Source organism: Pinus tabuliformis, chromosome 3_2, assembly GCF_031772625.1.
Source record: "Pinus tabuliformis cultivar Carrire ecotype Pingquan chromosome 3_2, CPIR1, whole genome shotgun sequence".
Lineage (NCBI taxonomy): Eukaryota > Viridiplantae > Streptophyta > Pinopsida > Pinales > Pinaceae > Pinus > Pinus tabuliformis.
Genome location: NC_142302.1, coordinates 1,110,611,947 through 1,110,624,355, shown reverse-complemented (window position 1 = coordinate 1,110,624,355; position 12,409 = coordinate 1,110,611,947).

Here is a 12,409-nt window from a genome sequence, read left to right as displayed (position 1 = left end):
CCTTTCTGTCTCTGTCTTCTTCAATTCCTGCAACTGTGATGATGTATGGTCCCCTTGTCTTGAATTTTGAAATCTGCTCCTGCATTCCCTTGCTTTATGCCCATAGTTGTTGCATGTATAACACCTTATATTTTTCATGTTCCTTCTATCACAATCAATTGCTTTGTGTCCATATGCATTGCAGGCAAAGCAATACCCTCTGAAATACCTGGGATGCGATGATCTTTCTTGAACCATTCTACTTCTGCATCTGGCTGCAACATGTCCAAGATTATGACATACATAACATTCAACATTATTCAGTGGAGGAAATAATCGTCTATCACGTCCATAGTTAGGAGTAAAGGATCTTCCTTGAGAAATTTCTTTCCTTGGTTGTTCCTTGAGCATTTCAGATTTCTCATTAGAGTTTCTTGCTTCACCTTGTGAACTAGATTCACCTTCAACATATTCATGAAAACCAAGACCAGTCTTGATAGCAGGAGATCTTTGACTATTAAGAATATCATCCAAGACTTTAGAACTATCTTGAAATCGTAAGAGCTTATCCTTTTCTTCTAGTTTACCTTTCAAGATATTTACCTCAACCTGATGTTGTTCTTCCTTTTTCAGATACTGCTTCCTTAGGTTTTCTTCAGCTTTTCTCCCTTCTTCCACTTGTCGCTTTAGTTTGATCACTTCATGTTCTTGATCTTCAAGATCTTCTTTTAGAGAGAGAATCTTTGATTCAAGTCTTTGAATAGTTGTGCTCTGATCTTTTGCTATATCCTGCAATCTCTCCCTTACCCTGGTTTCTGTCTCCAATTGTTCTTTTAATTTGGCAACTTCTTCAGTTTCTGCATTCTTCTCTTCATGTGCCATGAGACTTTTAATATCCTCGCTATTATTGGATGAAGCATTCTTCTTCTTATGTGCCATGAGACTCCTAATATCTTCACTATCATTTAATGAACTCTTAATATGGGTATAATAGCTTCTACCATCTTCTTCATATATCTTTCCTTTGTTATGAGGACATCTAGCAGCATAGTGACCAACTCTACCACATAGAAAACATTTGAAAGGTAGCTTATCTTTGAACCGTCCAGTTCCCCGTTCAAGATTCTTGACAAAATTTACCTCATCTTCTTCCTCTGACACTTCGAATGCGGCCTCTGGTGGTACCTCTTGTCGCATTTCAAAAGCAGTTAAGATCCCGTGAAGCTGTGACATGGTAATTTTCCGCACATTCTCCTTTTCTTCTATGGCAGATACTTTAGAATCAAATTTAGTAGACAGAGATCTCAAAATCTTTTGAACTAAGACAACTTCCTCAAATTCTTCACCCAGATCCCTCATACAATTCACAATCTCATCCATACGCAGGAAATAATTAGCTACGCTTTCATTACTTCGCATCTTAAGAGTTTCATACCGGATTCTGAGAGTTTGAAGCTTTGCTATTTTTACCTGATCATCTCCTTCATAGCTTGTAACGATTTTGTCCCATATTTCCTTAGCTGATTTGAGATGCATGATCTTCATAAATTCTGATTGAGTCAAAGTACTCAATAGGACAGTAACTACTTTGGCATTGAGCTCATATTGCTTTTTCTCTGCTGGATCTGTAGGAGTTGCTGATGGGAATTTGTATCCTCCTTCTACGATTCCCCAAACTTCTGCTCCAAGCGACTGTAGATATGCAGTGGTTCTTATCTTCCAGTGAGTAAAATTGTTCCCGTCAAAGACTGGTGGCCTGATGTGTGCCTCTCTTTCTGGATTAGCCATTTGATGGATCTTTTCCTTCAAGCGATCAAGCTTTCTCTGAAGGACCTGCTCTGATACCAATTGTTGGAAATAATACTGAGAGGGGGGGGGGGGTGAATCAGTATTATCAGATCAGATAAAACTTTTCAATTTCATACTCAGAAACATATACGCGACTTCAGTTAAGTGAACCCGCGTGTACACGCGACTGTGTCTAAAGCAACTAGCGTATATGCAGAGATCTTATGATTCAATTAATCTTATCTTCAGTAAATGCATCAGGATATTATTAAGCATATTAATAGTAAACAGGTGCAGTATAACTGAATAGATCATCACACAAAAGCCACACACATGAACACCATGATATAAGGTGGAAACCTAATGTGGGTGAAAACCACCTGCTGCAATTTGTCTCTTTCTTCTTTAATGAGAAACTTCTTTTACAATGTACTGGTGCAGTCCTTTACCAGCACGCAGGCTACAACCTGCAGAGGGCTACAACCCTCTCTCGTTTTCCAACTACTTTTGGAAGGGAGCTACAACCCCCTCAGCTCTTGTACTAGCTGATCTATTTACTAGTACGTAGGTGCTGACCCTACAACCTTCAGGGACCACGTTTCATACATTTTCATACTGGATCCATAAGAGTACAAAGCAAACATTACCGCAATACAATCATCAACTTATACTTGCATCATAATTCATTAAACAACCCAATACAGAATCACTGAAACCTTGTCATCAAGAACACAGAACCCTAACCAGAATCCAGAACTCTGCAACAGCCACCAGAATCAGCAGCAACCTGAAATATCAACCCTTATCATGCATACGCTACTTCACTGTACCAAAACCGCGTGTATACGGCTTTCTCCAAAGGCAACCCGCGTGCAGATCTAGAAATGATTACTTCTGCCTTCGCTGTCAGATCTGACTCTTGCCAAGCGTCCCGAACAGATAACCGAAACTACCAGATCTTCTCACTGCGTCAGACACACCATCCACTCCACTTTGCCTAGTGATCTTCTCCTTATATAGCCTTAGGCCTTGTTCAATACCAAGAGCCAAAACCATAGAAACACAATACCATCAACTTCAAAACTAGGGATCGACACGCCCGTCGAGACACAATGGTCCGAAACCATAGGCACAACTTCCAAGGACTAACCGCCATGGACCAAAAGTACTTTTCCACATACACGCGCTTTTTCTGAAGCCAACCTGCGTGTACACGCGACTTGGGCTTAACAAACCTGCGTGTATGAACTTCCTTGGCAAGCTGTACTAGAATCTGTCTTCTGATTAAGTTGCCATCACCTGTACCAACTTCTGAGCATCTGTACCAACCTCTGAGTGAGTTGCCATCAAGGACAACACTTGAATCATAATGCCAACACAATCCTACACCTCTCGACAAGAGCGATCCAATAAAAATATTAGCTGCCATAAATAAGCCGACCCACATGGAGTTTGGCCCTAGTTTCCAATTTAACACTCCCTCTCAACTAGGGAGAACTCCATTCGGTGATCCATATGTACGATTGTACTATCTCGGCCATTAGTGCCTTGCAGTGCTCTGCCTAGCTCTGCTCAGCTCTGCTGGCTCTGCTCTACTCTGCTAAGCTCTGCTGGCTTTGCTCTGCTCACTAAGCTCTGCTAGCTCTACTCTGCTGGATCTGCTCAGCTCAGCTTTGCTGGGTCTGCTCAGCTCAGCTTTGCTGGCTCTACTCAGCTTAGCTTTGCTAGCTCTGCTAGCTCTGCTCAACTCAGCTCAGCTCAGCTCAGCTCTGCTGCTCAGCGCTGCTCTGCTCATCTCTGCTGAACTATGAAGAAGAAGAATTGATCGAGAATGTCTCATACCATTCTCCACTAACCCGAAGTCAGACTCAGAGTGCGTACCACTAGTCCCAGACCAGTCTCAACTGACCCGAAGTCAGCTTCATAGTAAGTACCACTCCTACCACTGGTCCCAGACCAGTATCGCAGTCTCAGAGAGTGTACCACTGGTCCCAGACTAGTCTCAACCGACCCGAAGTCAGCGTCATAGTATGTACCACTCTCACTGGTCCCAGACCAGTACTGCACTGACACGAAGTCAGTATCGGAGTATGTACCACTGGTCCCAGACCAGTCTCAGCCGACCCGAAGTTAGCGTCATAGCATGTACAACTCCTACCACTGGTCCCAGACCAGTATCATTGATCCCAGATCAATGGAGGACATCCCAGCGTAGGGAGTACGGTAGATACAACGATGCGTCCATTGGTACTACTATGGTCCCTAACTTCATTTCCCTGCTCATTGATCAGATGAGAGGTACTTCCCATGAGTCCCAGACTGCATGGGTAGGATGCCTCGACAAGAGAACTTAATCAATCTTGTCCTCATAGGAGAACACATCAATCCTGCTACAATCGCCATGGAGAACACATCAATCCAGGCTGCCATGGAGAACACATCAATCCAGGCCTTACAGGAGAACTAATCATCCTACTACACAAGAGAGCGAATCATCTTGTCCCACAAGAGAGCGAATCATCTTGTTTCAGTGTGCACCACCAGGGGAGGGTGAGTCACCCTGTGGTCGTATGTTGCTCCAATAGAACTGCAAGCCCCCCAAAGCTCCTAGAGCTCAATGTATGCAGCATGTAGGACCCTTTTACAAAGGCCTCTCGATGACTTCAAGTCGTTCGGGAAAATCACAAATTTGATCTTTCCTCAGGGCTCTGTCCTGTACATCATCTCAGTGTGATGGAGCCTCCTTGATCATCGACTTACCATATCCCAGATAAGGCAGTAATTGATGTCTATCTGCTGGAGCAATTGTCAAATATGGGATTCCTCAATAATCGAATCCCATCTCTGGTTGTCACAGAGATTCACAGTGTTATTCATCATGTGTACAAACAGCTCACTGAAGAGCTTCAGCAACTAGACTACCTCACAGAAGGCCATACTTTCAGCAATGTATTCTGCCTTGGTGGTGCTCAGAGTCACCGACTTCTGCTTCCTGCTCATCCAGGATATCAAGGCAGATTCCAAACAGCACTGAGAAGTGCTCTAGTGATCCTCCATACTTCCTGCCCACTCATCATTCGAATAATCATGTGGTTTCATATTTCCGGCAGTGTATCTCAATTCATGAGAGATTGTGCCCTGAAGATATCTTAGAAGATTCTTGGCACCAATCTAGTGAGGCTCAACCAAATATGAGCTCACCATGCTAACTGCAACACAGATGTCTAGACGGAGGTTCTCCAAGAACATCAACGCGAATGAGTTTATGAAACTCAGAGGCATTTCCCAAATCTGGTCCGACATCATTACCATATAACTTCTGAAAGTTAAGATCCTCAAGGCAGTCACAAGCTTGCATCTTATCTTCCCACATTCAGAATCCAACTCCCTCTGTCTCCTATAAATGAGAGGGTCTGCACCTGTCAGACATAGGTTCCGGTACAAGAGGTTTATCATCCACAACCTTCGAGTAATGGTTTGGATCGGTTTCACTCCTAGTGAATCTCAGCTGCATTAGACAGCTATCAATCCTCTCATATTATGCCTGAGGTGTTTTTCTTCAAGCTATAGAGGGCTTTCTTCCACCTGTATACATGAGATTCCTTGATCATGATTCTCAAACTCCTCGGGTTGTTCCAAACCTGTGAACCTGCTGCATGAGGGGAATGGTACCCTTATAATATTTTCCTTTGGTACATTTCAGACATGTACCTTCATGCTTCCTTTTGAATTCAGGCATCCTAGTCACCATTTGACTCACAGACCTCTAGAGCTGAGTCAATGGACATGGTCACCAGTGGACTTCCTGCAACTTGATACAACCCTGAACTCAAAAACATCTTTAAAAGATCTATTTTCAAACACGTACCTTTCCATCGATAAGTGCCACCCTGCAACCTTTGACTTCCATTTCCGAGATGGACATCAGGTTCGATTAGGTACATAAAAGAGATTTTGGGGTTCCTTGCTTTCGTGGAAGAGTCGACCATTTCCTTGATGACCTGCATTACCAGTCATTCTTTTGATCATTGAAGATGTCCCATGAATGATTGTTATCTTCATCAAGAGATGCGTCTCTACCATTCGAACACTCCTTCGCATAACGACCGAACTTATTTCAACAAGGCATCCGCCTTTCCTTCCACCCTTAGATCCGAACTTCCCAATGAAGTGATCTTAAGATGGACCATCAAAATCTTCCGCTGCGCCATTTTGATAACATTCTTTGCTTTGAATTCACCCTCGGTGAATTATGAGGAACCCATTGATCCTTCTGTCTTGTCCCAACTGTCTTCGGTGATTGCTATTTCACTCTTGCTTGGGCATTGTCTTCACCTCAGCTCTGATACCATGTTAAGTTAAGGTATGTTCTATGCTAGAGCAATTTATTTAAATTTTCACAGTTAGAAATCACATCAGCATTATGATAAACTGCAGATAGAACATAAATATAAAATGCAGAAGACAAGCCAAGACAAGAGGACACAAGATGTGGCGCAAGCCAGGGACAAACCCCACAATGTGTCGGGAAACCCTTTGATCAAATCTTCTTTTATCTTCAAAGTTCAGCAGAGAAAGAGAGAGAGAGAGTACATTTGCAACAGAATTCAACCCTTTGACTTTCTCTAGATCTAAGCATAGATCATCTCCTATAATGAAGAGATCAGTTGAAGACATTCTGCTTCAAATGATTCTCAAGGTGACTCCTTCACCTATCATCGTGCTGCATCTCGTCCATTTGTTGCACCTTATTGTGTAGCACCATCATGCTGCCCATGATCATCATGTTGCTCATGATCATTGTGCAGCCCACACATCATGTTGTCCATGACCTCATACATTATGCTGCCCATGTGTCTTGATGCTGCCAATTCATTATGTAGTGCTGCATCCAAGTATCACTGAGTTGTTCTCAACATCAAGCTGTCCATGATCATGCTGCCCATGCTCATGATCCTATCCATCATGCTGCTCATGATCTCATTCAACATTGTGTTGCCCATGCCTGTCCCTTAGAAGTTACCACAAAGGTGATCTCTGAATCTTCAACGAGATCAAGATCTTTACAAGAACTAGATCATGACTTTGTCACTGATCATTCTTGACACAACTTCTTCCACTATGCTAAGAATGTAACTATCACTGTCATTACTACATCAGCACTTGACATTGCTTGAAACCTTTGTCACTAATTCTCATTGTGCTAATATGCAGAGACTAAGGTTGCTTCTTAAGTATCATTGTGATCTCCATTAATCCAAGACAGGGAGAATAGTAAGGGGTCACAGTTCTCAATATCATACTATCACTGTCACCATAGATACTGTGTCTCGCCATTATGCCAAGTCTGTCTTTCTGTTTCATGCCTCTTCAAGTATGCCTAGTTCCTGAGGTGAGAAGGCATTATCATGTCATACGTGATATGGTATGCCTGTATCCAAACACTATGATAGCATCTAGATCCTATAGCTATCAGAGGTTTGAACCCTCCTTCCTATAGTGTGGATCACACGAAAGAATTGAGTCGATGTTTGCGGATACCCTAGCCCACAGTAATGCGTATCTTCTGTTCTGCGGAAACCCTACCCCATTGTAATGCGTAACTTCTGCTCCTTCATCACCCGAAGATTCAGGGACAGATTGTGAGTCTTCAAGAACTGTGCGTAAGTAGTATTCAATTTCTGTGCGTATAAATGACAGCTTATAGAGGTTATAGTTGCTACGTATATGCTGACAGCGTTCCATATATAATCCAATTGCGGGCTTCTGCGACTAACAACATTCCATATATAACTGCGAGTTATGTCCTTCCATTACCTGTACATGGATTTTCCAGAGATTAACCAACGTATCAGCATATATATGAAAAGCGTATCAATGTATCATTGAACAGCGTATCCATTGTATGTGTCATGACCTTCAGGAACTGCTTACAGTTCCGAGAACATTATAGCCTCTATTGATTGCAATTTGACGACTGTGGCACTATTGGCAGTGTATAAGAGTTGTGCGTATGTTACATAGATGAACGTGGCTTCACGGTCCTTCATGACTAGCATTATGGTTGCTGCTCTTCCAGGAGTAGATTCTCACGTTGACTGTAGCTAAGGCACGTCCGAACTGTGGCTAGGGCACAACAGAACTACGGCTAGATCATCATCTCCACAACGTACAACAACTAGGGTATCATCCAAGGCCAACGTATTCTTCTTAGTGTCTCTCCTTCACCAATAACCCAAGACGTGGAGAGGAGGAGATCACTTGAAGAATCTGTGTGTAAATGACTTCAAGTCCCTGCCAATTTATACTAAAAAACAGATGATTGAATAGACACGTCAATTGGGCTTCTATAGCCTACATAAGAGCTGGTCGGCTTGATAATAATTACATAAACAAAATAAATTCATATCTCCATAAATACTTATTGGAATCGGATGATCTTTGGATCAATCCTACACCTCTCGACAAGAGGGATCCAATAAAAATATCAGCAGCCATAAATAAGCCGACCCACATGGAGTTTGGCCCTAGTTTCCAATTTAACATTTTGTGATGGAATCCTTTGTTAATCTTTATTGGAGTTCCTTGATGGGTTTTAACATTATAGACACATTATGCATATCACAACTTTTTAAAGGTTCTCACCTTAAGAAGTTGCGATTCTCCGATTCGCTGACCTTCCGATGTGCCGATGCTCCGATATGCGATCACCGATACCTCTAGACCTCTAGTATGCGATCGCCGATACCTCTAGACCTCTGGTATGCGATCGCCGATTTTTATAGACCTCCGATGTTGCGATGCACCGATTTGCTTGACCTCTGATATGTGATCGCCAATATGCCTTATGCTTTGAACCTCCGATATGCGATCACTGATATGCTTGATGCTCTGATGATGTGATCGCTGATATGCCTGATGTCGCTGGACCTCCAATATGCGATCTCTAATATATCGGACCTCTGATACTCCTTCCTTAGGCTTCAACCCTTGAACTTCAGCATACCATATCTTTTAGTCTAGGAGTCCATTTTTGGACTTCCACATATCGTTCGAAAGCTTGCTCAAAGCACTTTCCAATGGAGAGGGTCTGATTTAGGCTTTGACTCCTTCTACTACTTGGATGATGACTGCAAACTTCTCTTCTCTTTTGCATTCTTTTGACATCAATTGGCACCATTTAAACCGTTTTGCAGTAAGTGATAACATCTTGTTTTCTTTTGGAGTTTCCAAACTTCCCTTTCTTCTTCTTGGATTTTACAACAAAGGCTTGAGACTTCTCATTTGATTTAGTGTCATCGTTTGCCTTCAATATTGTTTCTTTCCATAAAACATTGAGCCCATAGTTCATCGAATGGGGTAATATATTTTCTTGAGTAGACACTAGTTGCAAAATGCCCCATTTAGGTGGAAAAGCATTTAGTACACAAGTGGTTATATTTGAATTAGAGATGACTTCCCCAAGCCCTTGCAGTTGGTCCCTTAATTGTGAGATCCTCGTAAGATATGTGGCCATATCTTCATTCTTTGATATCCATTTTCTATATAGTTGATTCCTCAAGGATATTTTCTCACTCGATGTACTTATAGTACAATTTCACCAATTTATCATACATCGCTTTAGATGTACTCAAATCAACAACAAAGGGAATGAGATGCTCTTTTATAGATTCAATAAGAATCCTTTGTGCCCTCACTTCTCCCTTCTTATACTTTGCTAATTCTTGAGTCTCCTCCTTGTCCAATATAGTAACTTCTCCAAGAACATATTCCATGACTTCATTTTTGTGAGCACCAAATCAATCCTCTTCTTCCATGCTAGGATGTTTGTTGATCCAACAAGCTTATTGCTTTCCTTGCAAAATGTGGATTGACACATGAACGACAATATGGTACTTACTTGTCAACCAAGTGTCCTTCTTGATGATGCCTTGAACTATCTTGATACTTTCAAGAATCTTCAAGAGACTTCAAAGGCTTTCCTTCTTAAGATGATGACGCCTACAATGAGAGCTTGATCCTTCTTAAAATGATGAGGCCTTCAATAAGAGCTTGATGTAGTAACCTTTCTTCAATGAGAGCTTGATCCTTCTTAAGATAATGAGGTCTTCTTCCTTATGCCCTTCCTTGTGTCCTTAGCAAATGATTCCCTTTGACAAGTAACCTTCTCTTATGCCAACAAGATGATGTTCAAGCTAGCTTCTCTTCTTCATCTTTGCTCTCATACTATGTTGGAGAATTAGGTAGGGTAGATATTTAAAATAATTCTCCTTATCCTTAATAATTGTTTGTGATATTTAATTAACTTCTTCTTGTTCTTTATTAGATTTTCTTCATCAAACAATTATCAAGAGAATAAACCATAAAGACAATGGACAAAAATTATATGCTCCAAGCCAAGGAAAAAAAACCAAGAAAGAATTTCTCCTCTTCTTACAGAATCAATTCAAATGCGAGAATCTAAGACCCAAGCCTCTAGGTCAAGATTTCCTCCAAGCACCAAGTCAACCGTCCAAAAAATCTTCTTTAAGACAAGACAAGGTCAACCAAAGTCAACAAAGGTCAACTTCTTAAAGATCTTCTCAAATCAAGGTTTCAACCCTCAATTAAGGTCTGCAAATTCAACCTGCAAATCTCAACCTTGCAACAATTGTAGAAATATTAGGATCTTCGCACGTGTGAGAGAAATGATCACAAAATTCAAATTTTTGGTCTTCTTTCTCCACATTGACTTTCTTCCTTTCTGTTTGAATTTCTCACTCTAAATCTTCTTCTTTTCTTGTCGCAGATCAAACTTGTGAAGTGTCTCCCAAATGAATTCAAACTGTTCTTATATATATCCATCTGTGTAGGTTGAATTACCCAAAATTGGGCTGACTTGTTCTTATAGGTTAAATTTGACTTTGTAGACTACAAAATAATATCTTTTACATGTTACAACTTGCCCGAAAGGGTCTTATATAAATGATAATGACTCTTTTGACTTGTGGTAAATATTATTTTGACTTGACAAACCCTCACAGCATGAAATGCATGCTTGACCTAGTTGACCAATCAAATGAAGCATGAAGCCCATGCTTGAAAATAATATTTTTCTTTTTTTTGCTTGTAGCATAATATATACATAATGACACAAGTACAATGAAAATTATGAAGACCAAAACTAGTTACATTTTCCAATAAGATGTTCTCCTTCTAGATAACACTATATACTAGTATATCATCCACATAGACAGTAAAAAAATGAATCTATAAAAGGGTGCAATACATCAATCATTAACCTCATAAATGTAGCTAGTACATTATGTAGACCAAATGGCATGACTAACAACTCATACAAACCATTCATGGTTTTGAAGGCGATATTCCAGCTATCTTTTTCTTTAACTCGAACCTTGTGATATCCAGACTTTAAGTCCAACTTGGTGAAGTAATTTTCTTGCTGCAATTGATCTAGTAGATCATCTATCTTGGGCATAGGGTACTTGTTCTTGAGAGTGATTTTGTTCAACGCCTTGTAATTTACACACCCATCGACTCCCATCCTTCTTTGGCACAATGATGATGGGTGATCCACATGGTAATGTACTTGGTCAAATGACACCATGTTCCAATATCTGTTGCGACTGTTTCTTCACCTCGCTTCTATAACATACCGTCTGTACAACCTGATGTTTGGCAATGGAAAATCTGACTATAGTTGGATCTTATGCTCCACTTCCCTCTTAGGTGGTAATCCATTAGGTCCTCAAAACACATCCCTATATGCATGTAGTAACTCTTCCAACGATTTTTTTCCGTTTCTTAGTACACTCCTCTAGGGATGCCTTGCCTCTTATTGACTCTTCTACATACTGATTTTCTCTTAAAAACAATAAAACATACTTCTTATAGGAACTGATTAATTCCTTGGCTTGGTTGGCACTAACCAACAATTTTTGACTTGCCTTTGTGTGCATTAATAATGAATGATTTTCTATCTTTGATTCACTAATACTAGTTGACTCTTCGCATGAATATTGCATCGCACATGTACATGTAGGGACTCACAAACACCACTCCACATACATCAAGGGGAACCACATCTAGTTCTACTTCATCAATAAAATCAACACCGATGGAAGATTTAATTTTGCACTATTTTGTTACCTTCAGCGCTGCATCCTTATTTACCCATCCCAATGTATATGGGCTTGGATGATCACGAACTTCCGACCCCAACTTTTTGACCAGCATTGCTACAATGAGATTCACTTGCGATCCTGAGTCAAACATAGCATCAATCTTTGTCTTCTTGACTTGTATCTTTATATGGAAGAGTTTGGTCATTTCTTTCTTTTCTTGTTGCTGAAGGCTACTCAAATTTACCTCCTTCTGCACTGACGTACAAACGATCTTTTCATCCATGTCCGAGCTACTTTCAACTTGGTTGCTCAAATATGTGGCCATTGGATTCTTCTTCTTATTATTTTTCTTTTTGTTCACCGAATTTAACTCAAGATGCAACTTCCAACACTTTTTTTCTGTATGGCCGTCAATGTTACAGTGTTTACTAGGTCTTTGCATTGGTAAGCTATGGCTACCGTCTTTTTATCTTTTCCCCCTTTTTGCTTCTTCTTCCCCTCCTTGGAAATGTTTTGTT